The 15,342-nt window shown below is 35.3% G+C and overlaps 1 non-coding gene across 1 annotated transcript; it reads right to left on the minus strand.

The window, feature by feature from the left end:
• Window positions 1–9,718: 9,718 nt before the first annotated feature.
• LOC121496399 lies at window positions 9,719–9,902 on the minus strand. The gene has a single exon (XR_005989218.1). It is a non-coding gene; the product is annotated as a U2 spliceosomal RNA (small nuclear RNA).
• Window positions 9,903–15,342: the final 5,440 nt, after the last annotated feature.

The raw sequence follows: 15,342 nt of genomic DNA on the forward strand, positions 1-15,342 counted from the left end.
CCAAAGGCAGAGGCCCAACTCCTGAGCCACCCAGGCGTCCCAACAAATTGGTGAGTTTAATGCTGATGCTCACACTTTCTCTGGACCACCTTCCAAAATGTGCTTCAAAATAGAGCTTTCAAGATTAAGTATTCCTTTTGAACCTCTAATTTGAGTCTTGAAATTTGATCATTTGATGAAAGTGAATCAATATTTGGAGCTCTATTTTGTCTTTATCATTTTATCTCCTTTATTATTTTTTAAATCACTAGAAAAATCAAATTTTTAAAATAAAAACATGCATCTATGATGATGATTATTAATATTTACATATTTATATACACCACTGAAGGAAGAGAAAGAGAAAGAAAAGGGAAAAAAAGAAAATTTCATGCTTTCAAATATAAAACATTATAAATGTGAAGTCTTAAGTTAGGAAGATTTATTATCCTTGGACCTAAATTAGGAAAAAGCAAGATATCTTAAATAATAACACTAATCTGTTTTTTCCTAATGTAGTTTCATTTAGATCCTATTTCATTTACAGTTTATCCATATCCATTTTCTCTTGACACTATTAATAGTCCAGGACAATAAATTATTCTCTTAATAGAAAGACTTCTGTTTATAAAGTATCATTCCACAATCATTGAGAAATGCATCCCCAATTTTTTTTATCTAGTATTAAATGGACTATTTATTTTCCTCTAGGTCTTTGTTTTATCTGTACAATTTCTGCTACTCATAGAAGAATAGAAATAGTATCTCCTACTTGGCAGATCTTAAGGAGTTGATAAACACAGATTTGATGTATTTGAAGTATATGAGAAATTAGAAATGATGTTTTTTTCAGACTTGGAATCCCTTCCATATTGAAATCTAACCCTTTTCCCCATGCACAAATATGACTCTAACCTATCTCTGTGCTTGGAAAAGCAGTTGACAAGGAAAAAAAAAAAATGAGTGATAAGAAGTCATGAGAAAAATCCACAGCACCACTAAAAGTGTAGGAAGATAGATTCTTAGGATGGGTGTATGGTTAATGAGTGTGGTCACTCCTCTCCCATCCTTCACAGAAATGAAGCAAGGGACTTTTTTTGATGATGAGAAGTGAAGGATTATAAACATGAGAATGAAATTGGCAAAGACTCTCTCTTTACTAAGTGAAATTTGGGGCTTTTTTTGACATAGTAGCTTTCAGAACCTCACTTATTAAGGCAGGCAGGAGAGGAGATGGTAAAGAAGTGCTATTCAAAAATTGTGTGCTCCTTATGCTATACCTCTTGAGAATGATAGGGAGAACCACTGGAAAGTGGGAAGAAAACACTTTATTCGGATAACTAGCTTTATTTTCCTGAGCTATTATTCATAAAAATGACCATTTAGTCTACTTTTAAACACATAGTATTTTGTTGTTATTAAGAGATACTTAAAGAGAAAACTTGAATCCTATACCCAGAATAAAATATTAGCCATAAAAAACATAATTCATTCCTGATCATGTTCCTTTAGTTTTAGTTGTTCTAGAAACTCATAGATTATAATCTCATGTCTTAACAGAGAGCAGTGTTCACTGGAGTGCTGCTCAGTTGATGAGTACATTTGAAAATCACATTCAATTTTCTGTAATACTCCCAACTCAAGAAATTTAAAACCATGTGCTAGTGAAAATAAATTCCCTAAATGCTTTAGAACAAACAGACCACTAGACATAATAAACTTCTGGAATAGATTCACAAAAACTTAAGAAATATTTGATTCAAAAAACAAAAGCAAAAAAACAAAAACCAAAGCACTGCATTATATATAAAATGTAGTATGAATTCTTCATGCCAATCTATATATAATATACAAGCAATATGTGAAATATGTGAGGAGTTCCAGGAAGTTGAAAAGAAATCTACAAACATGTCTTGTTTTTTGTTGTTTTTGTTTATTTATTTATTTTTTTTATTATACCCTTTTTTTTTATACCCTTCTTTTATATGGCTCTTATTCCCATTTTCTTTTTAGCACACATGCTATTCCATTTTTCTGGGAATACATGTATAGTACTTAGGATCCCAGAAGACCCAAAAGCCACACTCAAGAATAATTCAAAGAAGATTTTAAAAGGTGTGAACAGACAGACATCACCTTAGATAGTATTGTTCCTAAAAGTTAGTACTACTAGGATTTCATTAGATCTCTGGTCCTGAAGAGATGAAGCTAAAAATATTAGTCACTTGACATGTTAAGACAAAACAGATTGTTACATTGTCAAAAGACACAAATGGTTGCCAGGTAAGGATCATCTGACAAGAACTAAATAAACCTTTCTTCAAGAGGGATGCTGCTGGGCTAAAGCAGGCCTACAGGGACGGAGTTGGAGTAATCAGTGTCCTAAGTCAACTCTCATCTCTCTCTCCTATCTCCTGCCAGGACCTTCTTTGGCCAGACCCATCAAAAAACCTAGGAATGGGGAATCCCTAATGTAACTCATACATTTCAGCCTCCCTATAGTGCAGGGAGTAGAAATGTGGAGAGCGATATTTAAGAGCATCTAGAGATATCCAGTGAATGTATATATGTCTGTGTCATCAGTGTATTTCTATATGAAATCTAACTTTTTAACAAAGAAGAACAAATAGATAGCTATATAGCAGGAGAAGAAGAAAGAATTCTGCTTTAATCATAAATTATGGGCTAACCACTGTGTTAAGCACTTTAAAAATGAAATAAGTAATATTTTTCACATTTTACTTAAGGAAATAGGACAGAGAAAACAAATGGATGACTCAGGATCATAAAACTAGTTAGGACTAGAAATTCAATTTCGATCCATACCTAATTCTAAAGTACTTGCTTTTATGCACTATATGATAAAGCTCTGCTCTTTGCAACATCCCTGTTTCTCCCTGTGTTCCAGCCAAATTTGATAATTATTTGCTGGACATGTCCTGACATTTCCAATCTTTGTGTCTTGGAGGTAAAATGGTCGAGGAGGCAAAGTTCCACTCGGGCTCTGAAGTGGATTACAAATGACTCACCACAGAGACTCATTCCTTTTTTCTAAATGTTCCCATCCCTTCAGTCAACATTATTGAGTTGATGCTGTATGCTATACACTGAACTAGGTAATGACATTAAATTAAATAAATATTTCATTAACGGAATGCTATTTGCAATGGGTAGAACATAAGGCATACATAGTAAAAGGAGGTGGGTTTGAACAGGTAGAAAATGGAAAGGTCATCATGAATTTTGAAAATCCCAGCATTGTATTGATATTTGATTTTATAGACAAGGGGAAACTTTATTATTATATTTTTAGTAGTAAGCTAATATGGTCAGATATGCATTTAGAAATATTGCCTCAAATGCAGTGAATTGAAAGGGGTGATGTTTGCAACAGGAAGACCAATTTTGAAAGTTTGTAAAATAATCTAGGTATGAGATAACAATGATGCATGAGAAGTGCTGGCCAAAAGAGAGATGCATGATTAAAATGTTGTTGGAGTGAAGGTGGATGACAGTAGAATATGAAGCTGTACCATTTTTTTAAAAACTATTCATTTCTTCCTTCAGCTTCTTTTTTCAAATGGAATTTACTCAATTGCTCTTTAATTAGAATATGTTGTTCTTCTCTTTGTGTTATAAAAACTATTACTTCTGGCTACATAATGATACAGAGACACTGAGCTATGTATTCTTTAGTGTCTAGGCTAAGAAAAGTATTGAGTCTAATGTTGTATTCGATATTATTTGGTGACCTCTTTTCAACCATAATCCTAGAACCCAAGAGGTCATCCAATCTCCACTGAAGGAAAATTTAATCCCTCTGTGTTCTGTGTTCCCCAAATACCAGAGTACATAAACTCTGAGTATAGTCCTTATCATACTGCACAAGTATTCATTTTTTTCTGTTTTCCTCAGCAGGAGTGAGTACTGTAGGATTTTTCTTTACAGACTATTGACTAAGATTCACGGGGGGCATATTCTATCTTAACCTGGACTTTGGAACCACACAACCATGGTCCTGTTATTTGTTCAGTGATTAGCAACTCTGAGTCTCAGTTTGATTCTAAATGAAGATAATAGCACTTTCCACTATGTTGTGGATGAAGTAAAATAATGTATATTAAGGTCTAAGCAAACTACTCAGTACCATGTAATTAATTAATAGATTAAAATAATCACTATTATCCTTTTTCAGCATAGTTTTGGAGACCTATAATGAATATTCTGACAAATGAATAATAATAGCTAAAATGTTAATACCAAATGTCACACACAAATCTAAGCAGTTTTCACAAATTGACTTCTTTAATCCTACAGCAAACCTAGATATTATGACTGTTATGACAGTTTTGCAGATGACTAAACTAGACCAGGAGTGATTTATATAATATACCCGAGGTTTACATAACCTGTTAATGACAAAGCCAGGATTAGAACTATGCCATTTATTGCCTTTCCAGAGGGAATGAATAAATCAATTTCCTTTATTCCCATAGCTACTAAAAGAAAAGAAAGAAAAACACTATCAAAAAACAAAATAAAAAAAAATCATTGGTATCATTCATGCACAAATGAGGTAAAGCATGAGCCTGTTTTTCTCAATGCAGCGTTCTCTTACCAAGCTTGTTCCTGGTACATTGTAAGCCTAATGAACTATTGAATGAATAAGTGCCTGTTTATAATTCATACATACAGTTAATTCTGTTTTAATTGTTTTGAATGATAATTATCATAAACAAGAACAGCAACAAGAAAATCAAACCATATGTCAAAGGATGTGATTAAGTGTCATGAACTGAGACTAGCTTGAGAGTTGGGAAGAGGGTGACAATGTAGTAACAGAAAGAATGCCACAAGTACATCTCTCCTGCTCCTGGGATAACTTACCTTATTTCCAAATCTGCCACTTGAATCTAGTGTGATAAAATATTCTTATTCCAGAGTGTTCACGCCAACCATGCAGCATCACTACCTTCCTTTGGACAAACAAATGGTGAAATATTTGTCAGAATTTGTATGCAACGTGCCTTTTTAGCAATAGCAATCAAATTATTTATTGCTTAACATGAAACCTCAATTTTTCTTACATATACTTGTATTTTTCCAATAGTGACAATCATTTGGAGATGCTTCTGTATTTTCTAGCCAAGAAAACAGTCATGAGTTTTATCTATTCTCTCATTTTTGTGAATTCAATTAAGATTATTAACAGAATATATGTCTGAGCACACATTCAAACTGTGTGAGCATCAGGCACTGGCAGGCCCGAGATTTCCAACTTGTTAGAAATCAGTATTCAGGGCAGGAACATTCTAAGCTTCTGCAAGAGACACAGACAGAAAATAATGCTTAGTTTATGCCACTTAGACATAAAAGAGATCACATCATGCACTGATTACATTGCTGTTTTCAGAATTCAGACAGCCTGTTTTTCTGCTTGTGATTTTATTCAGAAAGGTTAAAACAATATTAATACTTTGTACTTCGGACTTCAGACCTATGTTTATCCTGAATCTAAGCAAACAGCTCAATCTGTATTGTCAACAAATATTCACTGTCCAATATCCTCAAACTGAAATTTGAGAAAAACAGAATTTTTTCAGTTTATTTATTGACAGTTTCCCTCCTTCATGAACATAGTGAAAAAGGTATTTTCTGTTCACCCTTTGCCCCTACCATTCAACACACCAAACATATAAGAAGTATAATTGTAGTTTCTAATAAGTCTTCCCTGAACAACTATTTATTCTAACTGATACTCTGCTGATAGAATTGTAAAGACCAGTGATTTCTGACTTTAAATAAAACTGAATATCAAGTGGCCAAGCATTTTCAAAGATTGGTAAATAGGAGAATTTGGTGTAGTTTTAAAGCTACTTTCAGTTGGCTTACTATCAAATGAGCAAATTAGTGTCAAGGATATATGCAAGATATGGTTACAAGGGAGTGAACAAGTTATTTGTTGTCGAGGAAGCAAGGCACAAATCCGATGGTCAGTGCAGCCCTCACAATGTTGGCACAGATGTTTAGAGATGTGCTCTTGCTGCCTCTTACCACATTGGACTATGAGAGATACTGTATCATTACTCAGATCCAACTACCTCCATATAAGGCAATTTCCTGCATCATCAAAGGAATATTTCTGTATTCTATTTCTTTTTTTTTAAGATTTTATTTATTTATTTATGACAGACACAGAGAGAGAGAGAGAGAGGCAGAGAGACAGGCAGAGGGAGAAGCAGGCTCCATGCAGGGAGCCTGAGTGGGACTGGATCCCGGATCTCCAGGATCACACCCTGGGCTGAAGGTGGCACTAAACTGCTGGGCCACCGGGGCTGCCCTCTATTTCTTTCTGTACCATTGGCTTGGAACACCTGGACATAGCCAATACTGTGCCAGCGACCTACAACTTGTCCATTTCATATACCATCCTCTTCAACTATAAGATTTTGTGATCAGGACACCCAGTCTGTGCTTACTTCAGAAAAATTTAAAAGGAAAGTGTGATCTCACAATGAGGTATGGAGGAAAATATATGGAATACAAATCAGAAAACAGCTCTGCTTCTTGTTAACTATGTATTTTGGACAAGTTAATTAGCCTGTCAGAACATCAGGTTTTTCTACAATGGGAATAATCAGAAAGCCTACTCTATATTTCTCATTGGGTTTCTGGGAAGGATATATATCATCATTAGCATAAATGCAGCACTCTGTAAATTCCAAAATGTTTTATTTATGCTAGGTTTGGTATTACTGCCTCAATGAGAGCAAATAAACTAGTTCTAGTTCTTCCTCTGTGAGATTAGAAAGGGAATTTAACAAGAGTCCCAGATTTGGCAGACATTCCTAGTAGCCCTCACAATATCCAACCTTACTCCCATCCTCACCTTTCAAAAATTAATGGACTTGATTTAAAGTTCATAGAAAATTTGAGCAGAAAGTACTGAAGTTCCCATATACTTCTTCTCACCCCCAAGGTTCTCTTTATTATTAACATCTTGCTCTGATGTGTTATATTTGATACAATTGATGAACCAATATTAATATATTAAGTGAAGTCTATAGTTTACATTAGAGTTCATTCTTTGTGTCGGATAGTTTTTGTTTATTTGTTTGCTGAATGCATGATTTAATGTTATCCACAATTACAGTATTATACAGAATAGTTACAGTGCCCTAAAATTTTGAATTCCACATAGTCATCCCTCCCTTGCCCAAAAGCGTAACAACCACTCATCCTTTTACGGTGTCTATAATCTTGATTTTCCCAAATTGTCATGTACTTGAAATCATACAGTATGGCATAGCCTCTTCAAACGGGCTTCTTCCACTTACAAATTTGTACTGAAGGTGCCTCCATGTCATTTCATGGCTTGATAGCTATTTATTTTAATCATTGAGTAATATTCATTTGCATGGATATACCATTTCATTTATTCATTCACCTGTTGAAGAACATCTGGGCTGCTTCCAAATTTGGGCAATTATGAATAAAGTTACAGTAAACATTCATGTTTGAAATTTTATGTAGTATAAGTTTTCAATTTACTCAAGTAAATACCTAGGAATACGATTACTTGATTATTTAGTAAGACTAAAGAACTGCCAAACTCTCTTCTAAAGTGCCTATGTAAATTTGGATTCATCTAGCAATAAATTAGAATTCCTGTAGTTCCACAAACTTGTCAGAATTTGGTGTCAGTGTTTTGAATTTTAGCCATTGTAATAGGTATGTAATGGAATCTCATTGTTATTTTAATGTGTACTTCTCTAATAACCATGGTATTGGCATATTTTCGTATGCTTATTTACCAGGTATTTATCTTCTTTAGTGATTCATCAATTCAGATCCTTGTCTGTTTTTTGTGTTCCTAAATCTTTTTAAAAATTTTTATTTTATTTTTACATTCAAATTCAGTTTGCCAACATATAATACCCAGTGCTCATCATATCACATGCCCGCCTTAATACCCATCACCCAGTTACCTCATCTCCCACCCCCTTCCCCTGTTGTTCTTTATCTTAATGTTGATTTTTAAAAGATTTTATTTATCTGAAACAGCACAAGCTGGGGGAGTGGCAGGCAGAGGGAGAAGGAGAAACAGGCTCCCCGCTGAGCAGGGGAGCTAGATCCCAGGATTCTGGCAAAGGCAGAACTTGACCAACTGAACCACCGGGGTGCCCCTTAATGTTGAATTTTAAGTTATCTATAAGTCTGGATCTGAGTTATTTATTAGATATATGATAGATATTTTAGATAAAGATAAAAGATAAAAATAGATATTTTTCCTAGTCTGTGTCTTGACTCTGTTCTTTTAACAGCATCTTTCACAATGAAGTTTTTGTTTGTTCATTTGTTTTTTAATTTTAATGAAGTCTAATGTACCATTTTTTTCCATAGGTCATCCTTTGGTTGCCAAATCCAAAGTCAAGGCAAAATGACTTTGCCAAATCCAAAGTCACCTAGATTTTTTTCCTATATTATCTTCTAGAAGTTTTATAACTTGCACTTTACATATAAGGCTATGATCCATTTTGTATTAATTTTTATGAAAGGTTGTAAGGTCAATATTTAGATGCATTTTTTTTCATGTGCACACAGTTTTCTCAGCACCATTTGCTGAGATAACTATCCTTTTCCCATTGGGTTGTCTTTGCTCTTTTGTCAAAGGTAAGTCGACTGTATTTGCATGAAACTATTTTGGAGCTCTCTATTCCTATCTATAGAATTATTTGTCTCTTCTATCACTAATACCACAGTGGCATGATAACTACCACATTTTAAGACTGGAAGCCCGGAGGGGAGGAGTTATAATGGAGGAGGAGTGGAGGACCCTCTGCTTGCCTTGTTCCATGAACACAGCTAGATAATTATTAAATCATTCTCAACACCCAGGAAATCATTCTGAAGACTGAGAGAACAAACTAGAAGGAGAAAAGAAGCCACATTGTGGAAGGTAGGAGATGCAGTGATGTGATTTGGGGGAGAAAATCTCAAGTGCTGCAGAGGGTAGGGAACCCTGACACTGAGAGAGGAGAGAAGGAGATAAAACAGTATACAGGGAAAAGAAAGACAAAACATTTCCCCACAACCATTGACTAGGAAAACTAGAGAAGTTGGTTATCTCAAGTCTTTATAAGCATCAGAGCTGAAAGTCTGAAGCTTTAAAAGTCTGTACCATCACCAGGGTGTAGCAGTGCTCATATGGGGAAGGAAAGCAGAGGCTTGAGAGTAGACAGCATGGTCTGAGGATCCCCTGGGTCACACTAGAAGAGACAGTTCCACTTCTTGGAGTGCTTTTGGGTGAGGTGTCAATGCCTCTCAAGGGACAAAAGAGCCGGAAGCATGCCATTGAATTGCCCCATTCATTAGCATAAGAGCTGAGATGCCTACTGAGGGCAGCTAATCAAGATACCAGCTTTTTGCTACACTTTACCATAAACTCTGAGCCCCTATGTGGTTGTGCAGCTGCTTTTCTGGGACAATCTTGTACCAGCCACAGTGCAGTGAGACCCTCTCCCAGAAGATCAGCGTGGCTTCACACCATGCTAGGTCCCCAAAATTTGGAGTTTTGAAACCCAGCCATGCACCGGAGATAAAATAGGAGCACTGCGCCACCATCTGGTAGGTAGGCAACACAGACACAGACAGGGTGAACGACAGAAGCCTGGGATTGTTCACCCTTCTGTGAAGACTTCCCTGAAGAACAATGAGCACAAAGTCCCCCCTCAAAGGAAGAGAGTGGGCCGGGGTCATTTTCACCCCTTCCAGCAGCACAGACGGACGTCAGTGAGCACACAGTGCACAGTGGAGGCCTTGAGCCACTTACACCAAGCCCTTCCCTCTACACTCCACAGGCCTTTTTTAACTGATAAGAACATATACTACACTTGATCTTAGCCAAAAGGCCGAGAAGCGATATCACAGGCCTTTTTAAATAGGGCAAGTGTGATTGAGAGCCAGAATAGCAGCAGGCCTCTCCCCCAGAAGACCAGCACAATGTCTCACCCATGCACTCATCATAGACTGCTACAAAGCTTCAGCTCTGGTGGAAATAGAACCAGGCACAGGTTTTTCTAGTGCACAAATGACAGAAACCTAGACAAGATGTCAAGATGGAGGAATTCATCCCCAAAGAGAAAACAAGAAGAGATCATAACCAGGGAGCTAATCAAAATAGATATAAGTACTATGCCTGAAATAGAATTTTTGTTTTTTTCTGAACCAGAATTTAAAACAACAATCATAAGGATACTAGCTGGGATTGAGAAGAACATAGAAGAAACCAGAAAGACCCCTACCACAGAGATAAAAGAGTTAAAAATTAGTCCTGCCAAAATAAAAGATGCTATAACTAAGATGCAAAACCAACTGGATGCAATGACTATAAAGATGAAAGAAGCAAGAAATGAATAAGTGATATGAAGTTAAAATTCTGGAAAATAATGAAGCTTGAAAAAAGAGGAAAGGAAAAAATATTAAATCACAAATAAAGACTTAAAGGAACTCAGTGACTCCATAAAGCATAATAACATTCATACCATAGGAGTCCTGGAAGAAAAAAAAAGAGGGGAAAGGAGGCAGAAGGTTTATTTGAGCAAATAACTTGGGGAAAGAAACAGACACCCAAATCCAGGAGGCACATAGATCTCCCACCAAAATCAACATGTTTTGGCCAGTACCAAAACATATCATAGTAAAATTTAAAAAATACAAACATAAGGAGTTTACCCAAAAACAGTAAAGGAAATCCCTGACCTACAAAGGAAGACAAATCAGGTTAGCAGCAGATCTCTCCACGGGACTCTCCACAGGCCAGAAGAAAATGTCCTAATATATTTGAAATAATAAATGGGAAAAATATGCAGCCAAGAATACTTTATCCAGCGAGTCTTTCCAAATAGAAAGAGAGATAAAGAGTTTCTCAGACAAACAAAAACTAAAGAAGATTATAACCACTAAACCAGCCCTGCAAGAGATATTAAAGGAGACGTTTTGAGTAGGAAAGAAAGACCAAAAGCAGCAAAGATTAGAAAGGAACAGAGAAAAACTCCAGAAACAATGACTTTATAGGTAATACAATGGCACTAAATTCATATCTATCAATAATTACTCTGAATGTAAGTGAACTAAATGCCCCAACCAAAAGACATAGAATATCAGAATGGATTAAAAAAACAAGACCCATCTATATGCTGCCCACAAGAGACTCATTTTAGACCCAAAGACACCTCGAGATCAAAGATGAGAGGATGGAGAACCATCTATCACGCTTGTGGATGTAAAGAGAAAGCCAGAGTAGCTATACTTATATCAGACAAATAAGATTTTAAACCAAAGACTGTAACAAGAGATGAAGAAGGGCATTATATTGTAAAAAAAAAAGGGGGGGGGGTGTGTTTATATCCAACTATCCAACAAGTTATTACAACTAACAATTGTAAATATTTATGCTCCCAACTTGGGAACACTCCAATATATAACTCATTTAATAATAAATATAAAAAAAAATCTCATGGATAGTAATACAATAATAGTAGAGGATATTAACACCCCACTTACAGTAATAGATCATCTAAGCAGAAAATCATGAAAAAAGCAATGGCTTTGAGCAGGGCAAGATGGACTTAACAGATATATTCAGAACATTTCATCTTAACGCAGTAGAATATACATTCTTTTTGAGTGCATATGGAACATTGTCCAGACTAAATCACACAATGGTTCACAAATCGGGATTCAACAAATACAAAAAGACTGAGACCATGCCATGCATATTCTCAAGCCACAATGGTATGAAACTTGAAGTCAACCACAAGAAAAAAATTTGGAAAGACTACAAATACATGGAGGTTAAAGAATATCCTACCAAAGAATGAGTCAGTTAATTGGAAAATTAAAGAAGAAATTTGCAAATACACAGAAGCAAATGAAAACAAGACAGCCCAGTACCTTTGGGATGCAGCAAAGGCAGTCCTAAGAGGGAAGCATATAGCAACACAGGCCTACTTCAAGAAGCAAGAAAAGTCTCAATTACACAACCTAATTTTGCATCCAGAGGAGCTAGAAAAGAAATAGCAAATAAAGCCTGAGTCCAGCAGAAGAAGGGAAATAATAAAGATTAGAAAAGAAATAAATGACATAGAAATGAGAAAAAAACAGTAGAGCAGATTGAAATGAAAGTAAAAGCTGGTTCTTTGAAAGAATTAATACAATTGAATAAACCCCTGGCCAGCCTTATCAAAAAGACAAAGGACTCAAATAAATAAAACCATGAATGAAAGGGAAGAGATCACAACCAATACCACAGAAATACAATTATAAGAGAATATTATGAAAATATATGCCAGCAAACTGGGCAATCTGGAAGAAATGAATAAATTCCTAAAAATATACAAAATATTGACACTGGAAGAAATAGATAATTTGAACAGACCCATAACCAGCAAAAATATTGAGTCAGTAATAAAAAAAAAACCTTAACAAACAACAGGCCTGGGCCAGATAGCTCTCCAGGGGATTCCTATGGGATATTTAAAGAAGAATTAACACCTCTTCTTCTCAAACTGTTCCAAAAAATAGAAAGGAAGGAAAACTTCCAAACCAACTCTATGAAGCCAGCATTACCTTGATTCCAAAAGGAGACAAAGACCAAAAAAGGAGAATTACAGACCAATATTACTGATAAACATGGATGCAAAAATTCCCAACAAAATACTAGCAGATTGAATACAACAGTATTTTAAAAGAATTATTCACCATAATCAAGTGGGATTTATTCCTGGGTTCCAAGAGTGGTTGAGTGTTCACAAATCAATCAACATGATATACCACATTTATAAGAAAGTGGATAAAACTCATATGACCCTGTCAATACAAGCAAAAATAATTTAACAAAATAAAGCTTCCATTCTTGATAAAAACCCTCAACAAAGTAGGGATAGAGGGAACATAGCTCATCATTAATGAAAACTCACAGTTAATATCATCCTCAATGGGGAAAACCTGAAGATTTTTCCTCTATAGTCAAGAACAAGATAGGGATAGTACTGGAAGTCCTAGCCTCAGCAATCAGACAACACAAAGAAGAAAAAGGCATCCCAATGGGCAACAAAGAGGTAAAACTTTTACTATTTGTAGATGACAGGATACTGTAATGTAGAAAACACAAAAGACTCTGCCAAAACATTGCTAGAACTGATAAATTAACTCAGCAAAGTCACAGGATACCAAATCAACATACAGAAATCTGTTGCATTTCTGTACACTAATAATGAAGCAGCAGAAAGAAATCAAGCACTCGAACCCTTTTACAGTGGCACCAAAAAACATGATACCAAGGAATAAACCTAATCAAGAAGTAAAAGATCTATACTCTGAAAATTATAGAACATTTATGAAAGAAATTGAGGAGGACACAAAGAAATTGAAAAACATCCCGTTGAAATAACAAATACTGTTAAAATGTCTATACTACCCAAAGCAATCTACACATTTAATGCAATCCCCATCAAAAAACCATCAGCATTTTTCACAGAGCTAAAACAAACAATCCTAAGATTTGTATGGAAATGCAAAAACTCCAAATAGCCAAAGCAATCCTGGAAAAGAAAAATAGAACTGGAAGCATCATAATTCCAGACTTCAAACTGTATTAAAAAGCTTTAGTCATCAAAAGCGTATGATACTGGCACAAAATAGACACAGTACTGGGTGTTATTCTGTACGTTGGCAAATTGAACACCAATAAAAAATATATTCATTATTAAAAAAAAGAAAATTTTAAAAAAGACAAAATAGACACATAGATCAATGGGACAAAATAGAAAACCCAGAAATGGACCCATAACTATATGGTCAACTAATCTTGGACAAAACAGAAGAGAGTATCCAATAGAGAAAAAAAAAAGACAATCTCTTCAACAAATGTTGTGGGAAATACTGGACAGCAACATGCAGAAAAATGAAAATGGGCCATTTTTTTACCCCATACACAAAGATAAATTCAAAATGAATTAAAGACCTAAAAAGTGAGACAGGAAACCATCAAAATCCTAGAGGAGAACACGGGCAGCAACCTCTTTGACCTGGGCCATAGCAACCTCTTACTGTACATGTCTCTGGAGGCAAGGGAAATAAAAACCAAAAATGAACTATTAGGATTTCATCAAGATAAAAAGCATCTGCATAGCAAAGGAAACAATCAACAAAACTAAAAGGCAGCCTACGGGATGGGAGAAAATGTTTGCAAATGATATATCTGATAAAGGGTTAGCGTCCAAAATCTAAAAAGAACTTGCCAAACTCAACACTCAAAAAACAAATAATCCAGTTAAGAAATGAGCAGAAGACATGAATAGATCATTGTTTTCCAGAGAAGATATCCACATGACCTACAGACACACGGAAAGATGCTCAACATCACTCACCACCAGGGAAATATAAAAAAAAACCACAATGATACATCATACCAGTCAGAATGGCTAAAATTAACACAGGAAACAACAGATTTTGGCGAGGGCACGGAAAGGGGAACTCTCTTATACTGTTGGTGGGAATGCCAACTGGTGCAGCCACTGTGGAAAACAGTATGGAGGCTCCTCATAGCAGTATTGAGGTTCCGCAAAAAGTTAAAAATAAAACTACCCTTCTATTTCTACTTTTTGGAAGTTTATATCATAAATGCATGTTGGATTATCTTTAATGTTTATTGTATGCATTAATATGATCATAGGATTTTTTTCCTTTAGCCCGGCCAATGCAATGGAGTAGAGTAATTGATCTCTGAATGTAGAACTAGACTTGCATGTCTAGAAGAAATCCTAATTGGTTATGCTGTATAAATCTTTGTATGCATTGTTGGATTTAATTTGCTAATATTTTGTTGGGGAATATTCATTTTTGTTTATGAGAGATACTGGTCAGTAATTTCCTTTTTATTTTTGTCTTTGCTGGCCTTACTATTAGGGTAATTATAGCTTTATTAAATGAGTTAGGAAGTCTACTTTCTAGAAGAGATTTTAGAAAAATCAATATTATTTCTTCCTCAAATGTTTGGCAGAATTCACCAATGAAACACTTCAACCTAATCTTTTCTATTTTGGAATATAATTACTTGTTGATTCGTTTATTTTTAGACATCTGTACTGATTATTTCTTGTTGTTTGACTTTTGACAGATGTGGCCTTCAAAGAATTGTGCTGTTTCATCTAGATCATAAATCTGTGGGCTTAGAGTTTTTCAGAACGTTGCTCTACTGTCCATAGGATCAGTAGCAATGACCTCTATGTCATTTCTATTAGTGTTCTGTGTCTTATCTCTATTTCTTGGTTAATCTGGCTAGAGTTTTATCAAATTTAA

Source organism: Vulpes lagopus, chromosome 7 (assembly GCF_018345385.1).
Source record: "Vulpes lagopus strain Blue_001 chromosome 7, ASM1834538v1, whole genome shotgun sequence".
Lineage (NCBI taxonomy): Eukaryota > Metazoa > Chordata > Mammalia > Carnivora > Canidae > Vulpes > Vulpes lagopus.